At 38.0% G+C, this 6,274-nt stretch overlaps 1 non-coding gene across 1 annotated transcript; it reads left to right on the top strand.

The window, feature by feature from the left end:
- Positions 1 to 232: 232 nt before the first annotated feature.
- Positions 233 to 339, top strand: LOC114912943 (small nucleolar RNA R71). Its single transcript, XR_003798961.1, has one exon. It is a non-coding gene; the product is annotated as a small nucleolar RNA R71 (small nucleolar RNA).
- Positions 340 to 6,274: the final 5,935 nt, after the last annotated feature.

The following is a 6,274-nucleotide window of genomic DNA, read 5'->3' as shown; positions in this document are numbered from 1 at the left end:
GTTTATGGAATGGCCTATCTCATAAATTCCAACACTTTTTGGTCCAATCATGAGAGGGTCTTTATGGGCGGCAGACATGTGGTGCGAAAAATTTTTGCTAAGGGTCTTGAACAGTTGTCAGGCTTCATGTTCATTTTTAACTATGAATATTTCACCACACGAGACATCAACCATCTGTCAGTGCTTTTTTGATAGACCATCATAAAAGCACTGGACTAGTTACCATTTAGGTACGGCATGGTGTGGGCATTTATGGATTAGGTCTTTGAGCCTCTCCCAACTCTCGTGGAACATTTCTCCATTTATTTGAAAAAAATTGGTAATGACTTTTCTAATCTAGTTTGTCTTTCCTATGGGGAAGTATGTTTTGAGAAATTTTCTTTGAAGTTGATCCTAAATTGAAATGGTTACTAAATCTCAAGAGTTTAGCCAATACTTGACCTTGTCGTTAAGAAAAAAGGGGAACAATTTTAACCTAAGGGCATCATCAGAGAAATTTTGGATTTTGACAGTGGAGCATATCTCAAAAAATTTTTCCAAGTATTTGTAAGGGTCCTTGTTCGACAGTCCATAGAAAGATGGTAGCATTTGAATAATGCTGGACTTGATTTCATATTGTACTGCTTACACGGGAGGAGGTTGGATACATGATGAGTAGGTGTAGGTTGAAGGAGTAAAGTACTCCTTCACTTGCCGTGGTGGGTCAGTCTCTTGATTTGGGTCTATGGTTTTGACTCAATTTGTTCTCATTATTTTTTCTAGTTCTAGGTCTCGTACATGTAAATCAAGTTGTAATGATCGGTGTCTAGCATGCACCCATAAGATCCAATCGAGTTCAAATTTCAACAATTTTTTTTTGAAAGAGAAGAGAAGAAAAGGAAAAGAAAGAGAAAAAAGAGTTCTAAAGAAAAGGACCTAAGGAGTTTTAAATCTAAAGATGATAGAGAAGAGTGCTGTTGCCCAGCTATGCAACCCAAGAGGAGGGGTGAATTGGGTTTCTAAAAATTTTAAGCTTAACTTATGACTTATGAGAAATGTTTGACAAAGCTAAATAAATATGGAGAGTAAAATTAATTCAAGACTAATGGCTAAGAGCAAGAATGCAAGAGAATAATGAAGAGTTAAAGAAGAGCAATTAGACACACCACAAACAAAAAGATTTATAGTGGTTCGGTGCCAACCTTGCACCTACATCCACTCCCCAAGCTCCTACTTGAGAATTTCAATCCACTAATCTTGTATTCAACCCGAATACAAATATCGAAAACTCTGACTCTAGCTATCCCAAGCTAGACCACTTATTTCTCGGGTACAAGCCAACCCAATACACTCTGATTCTAGGTTCGGATCAACCTTCCCTTATTTTGAAACCCTTCCAAAATAAAAACAATCACTCAAACCGAGTATAACAATCAATAGCACAAATAAGTACAAAGAAAGCTCCTTTAATGAGCGAATATGACTTTAAATACACTTTACTCAAAGAGAAGAAGACCCTTTTGGATTTCTTCAAGGTGGTTGGAGACTTGAATGTGCACTTGAGGAGTTGGTGAGCTTGGATTAAAGGCTTCTTGAATGCTTTGAGTGAGCTCTTGCTTAGGACTGAAAAGTTTGCTTGAAATCTCTTTTTCAAAATCTCTTTTCTTGAATCCTCTCTCTTTTCTTCTTGTTGATTTCCACCTTTTTGTCCCTTTTATAGCTTTAAGAAATAGTGGAAAATATTCTAGGCTAAAAAAGAACCGTTAGACCATATTAAATGAGTATTAAAAGTATTTAAAATGAGTTAAAAACTAGTCGTTGCAGAAAAATTCCATCACAAGGGTCGACTCATGGGTCGACCTCTGTGGAAAAACATCAGAGAATCGAACGGGATGCAAGGTTTTGTAAAACTGGCTTAAAACCCGCAGAGGTCGACTCATGGGTCGACTCATGCCTTGGGGGTCGACTCATGGGTCGACTCATAGGGTGTGCCAAGTCTGTGCCGGCTAGAAATTTCAGTGTGCCAGTCATCTCATGTGCCATGAGTCAACTCATGGATCGACTCATGATTTTCAATTATGCATATCTTTCAAAATACAAGTCCAAAATCAATAAAATTTTCACCAGTGGATCACAAATCTTTTGTTCTATCATTTGATACTTTCAAATCAGGATTTTGATAAAATTATAATTTTACCCCTGAAGTGCAATAAGTTTTTTTCAAGTGAGAAATATTAGTACCCCTTCAACTGCTTTGTAATCATCAAAATCAATCTAAGGAGCAACAATCTTCTCCTTTTTGATGATGACAAAATACTTGAACAAAAACATTTATATGAATCAATGATCATGAATTTCAAAGGAATAAAATGCATTATAGGTAGTTTGAAGATAAATAAGAAATTTACTACCAACTTATAAGTACATTTGCTTGAAAAGAAGATTGATTCTTTTGGCATGTGATACATGTGCCCATTTGCATAAATAATTTGCCTATTGCTTAATGATTTGAAAATTTGCTCATTTGATTATGTGATTTTGGTATCAGAGCAAAAAATTTATTTTTGTTATCAGAGCAAAGCAGAATTTACCTTAGGATTTGAAAATTGCGTGTTTGAAAATATCTCATTTGCTTGTTTTTCAATTTTCTTAACATCTTAAAAATTCGCTCATTTTCATTTGATTATTTAATTTTGGTATCAGAGCATGTTTAAAAAATTAAGTGTATCAATGCATGTCTAAGAATTAATTTTAAAGTATATCAGAGCATGTCAAATTTTAAGTGTATCAGAGCATGTCTAAGAAGTAATTTTAAAGTTTGATACTTTTCTTTAATTTCTCCCAATCCACTCATTTTATTTTTAAGTCTTTTATCAATCTTGCTTTTGATATTTTTCTTTACTTTCTCTCCCTTTTTGACATCATCAAACATTGTTAACTCCCCCTCTTTTTTGAATATATTTTCTCTCTCTCTTCTTGTGCTAATTATTAATTTTATTGACATTAATGTTTACTCCCCCTGAATACAGCAATCATAAAATAAAATATACCATTGAGTATTAGCAATTCATAGTATTTTAAGCACGCTCATAATTAAAAGGAACTCAATTTAAAGGACATACATTAAAAGTCAAAGAGTAGATACATAATCAAAAAGTGATTGGTACCATAGCTGTTTCAATACATATTCCATAATATAAAAAGTCAACCAGTTAATATCATTACATGACCCAAAAGATAGATCCTAGAAAGAACAACAGACAAGGCTAGCTACAAGGATCTAGTAGAGCTCATGACTAGATGGATCAGAATCAGATGTATCAGAGATGGGGTGGGGAGATGATGGATCACGACCAAGGACTCGTCCTCTACCCCGTCTGCCTCTGCCACGAGTGGAGGTGCTGGCACGAGTAGGTGGGCGAGATGATCCTGAAGGCTAAGAAGCCATAGACTGGACTGCAAGAGAGAGCCTGATGGTGTCAAGAAGGTTCAGAGCTCTCGAAATAGACTGAAGCAGTGCAGTGAACTGTGTAGAAGCATGCTCACTAGAGCCTCTGATCTCTCTCCTCAAGAAATCAAATCCACTCTCCAATACTCCTCTAAGTCTGGCTGCCTCCATAGATAGGTCTGAGACCTCAGTAGTGCACTCCTGTGGCTGTGGATGGGCCAGAGCTAATACTTGCTCCTGCAAGTCAAGTACTCTCCCAGTCAGTCTCAAAATATAATCCTCGAGCTGCTGAATCCGAACAGACTGATCTGAGATCATCTAAAATACAATGGAGATATGGAGGATCAAGGTCTGATCAGATGCATCTAATGATGTAGATCCCGGTGCAAAAGCTGAAGTGCTCCACTGACGAGAAAGCAAGGAAGCCACACGCTGAGAAATCAGCTCAATCTGATCATCAGCCAATCTGAACTCTGAGGGAGGTGCTCTGTTGTCTTGCTGTTAAATTGGTGTATGCCTCCTGGTGGACTCTGAAGGGCCAGCCTCTGGATCTGAAACAAACTGGATGTCTGGAGATGCTGCCCTGAAGTCATGGAGAGGTGATGAGGGACCTTCTTCCTCAGCTCTGTCCTCAACTCTGTCCCCAGCTCTCTCCTCAGCTCTTTTTTCTGTACCCTTGATCCAACCACCATCAATCCTAGTGAATCTCATGCGGTGCAGAGTGTGTTGGTTGATGGTGTCAGAGTGAGAGAGCCTAGCAGATGCCTCCCCCTCAAAACTAACTCCAAACCTCCTGAATACCAGTGTGAGGGCCATACCAAAAGGCAGATGTGCCTTGGATCTATTCAGTATTTCTCTCATGGCCTCAATCATTAAAGCAGGGAGGTTTAAGGGGGTTTGGGTGATCACATGAAACATTATACATATGTCTCGGCCAGAAAGGAGGTCATGTCTAGCACTTCTCGGAAAGAAAAGCTTTGTTACTAATTGATGTAGAATTCTCATTTCAATTGACAAGATCTTGGCTTCTAATTTATTTAGACTTCCCGAGTAGGTTCCTCTTAAAATCACATTGATCCCTTCTTCCTTCACTGGGAGTTCCATGTTTGAATATCCCTCACAGGGCAAATGTAGAATCTCTCCTAAAATAATAGGATCTAAGCAGATATCAATTTTCTTAACAGTAGAAGTTACTGTTCCATTGCCATAGCACAGATTCAGATAAAACTCTCTAACCAAATCTACATATGTAACTTCTTTGAGAGAACAGTAAAATTCCCAACCTTGGTTTTTGATCTTTGAACCAAAGGAGAAATCTTCTTTTTCAAAGAATCTGAAGTCCACATTCTTGTCGGTTTCTACTTTTCTGTCAGAGAGTGGAATTTTGCTAGGGCTGAGAGGAGACTGAGAGGAACCTAGAGCAGATGCTGAAGCAGGAATGGGAGCAGAGGAGGTCTGAGAAGCTTGCTTTTTCCTGCGCACGCCTTCTTCCAGCTCACAGACTGATTTCTTTCTTTGAGGGAGTTTCATTTTTGGGGCCATTCTCACCACAAGAGCAGGCAAGGAGACTCGGAAGATCAAATGGGTGAGGAGAAGGAGGGTTATTAGAGGATGGAAAGGGATTTTTGGCGGAGAAAAATCCCGATTTGGAGAAGAATGGTGGAAGCTAGGGCACGCTCCAACCGCTTCAATCAAGGGAGAAAAATACGAAAAGCTCCTTTCCCAAGGGGCGATTTGAGGTGGAGAGGTGATGGGAGAAGGATCTTGGGCTAAAACTTTGGATTTGGAGAGAACGAAGATGAGGACGATGAGTTTTGGAGGGAGGAAGACGAAGAAGGAGGGGTCGGCTCATGAATGGGCTTTAAGTTAAAAAGAAATGAACCCATGGGATGTTGGCCAAAAATTTCAAGTATGCCATTGGGTCAACCCTAGGGGGTCGACTCATGATTCACAAAATTTCAGAAAAAATATGAATAAATTCTGAAAAAATTCAGAATTTTGGGAGAAGAATTTTTGCTCAATGACAAGTTGTGAGAGGTATAATCTTGAGCGTTTAGGTCCAAGAGAGATGATGGAAATTGAGCTCAAAGAAATTTTGACATCGATTCCTTGGAATTGGAGAAATATTTAGGCAAAAGGATCAAGAATTCCTAGATTTCTCCTAATTTCACAGAATCTATCCTCACTTAGGGCCTTTGTAAAGATATCGGCTAATTGATTTTCAGTGCAAACATAGTCAAGAATTATATCTTTGTTTTGAACATGTTCTCTTATAAAATGATGTCTTATTTCAATATGTTTAGACCTTGAATGTTGAATTGGATTTTTAGTAAGATTTATGGCACTAGTGTTATCACATCTTATGGGTGTTTCATTAAGTTTGATACCAAAGTCTTCGAGTTGTTGCTTAATCCATAAGATTTGAGCACAACAACTTCCAGCTGCAATGTATTCGGCCTCAACCGTAGACAGTGCTATCGAATTTTGTTTCTTGCTAAACCAGGAGATTAGATTAACTCCAAGAAATTGGCAAGTTCCACTAGTGCTTTTTCTGTCTAATCTACATCTAGCAAAATCAGCATCTAAATATCCTAATAAATCAATTAGTGAGTCCTTAGAGTACCATAATCCTAGAGTTTGAGTACTATTTAAATATCTAAGGATTCTTTTAACAGCATTCAAGTGAGACTCTTTAGGATTAGATTGAAATCTAGCACACAAATAAATACTAAACATGATATCAGGCCTACTTGCAGTCAAATATAATAGAGAGCCAATCATACCTCTATAATATTTTAAGTCTACACATTTACCTTTTTCATCCTTGTCAAGCTTACATGAAGGGCT

This window comes from Elaeis guineensis, chromosome 10 (genome assembly GCF_000442705.2).
Source record: "Elaeis guineensis isolate ETL-2024a chromosome 10, EG11, whole genome shotgun sequence".
Classification (NCBI taxonomy): domain Eukaryota; kingdom Viridiplantae; phylum Streptophyta; class Magnoliopsida; order Arecales; family Arecaceae; genus Elaeis; species Elaeis guineensis.
This window is presented reverse-complemented; position numbering and strand designations above follow the sequence as displayed.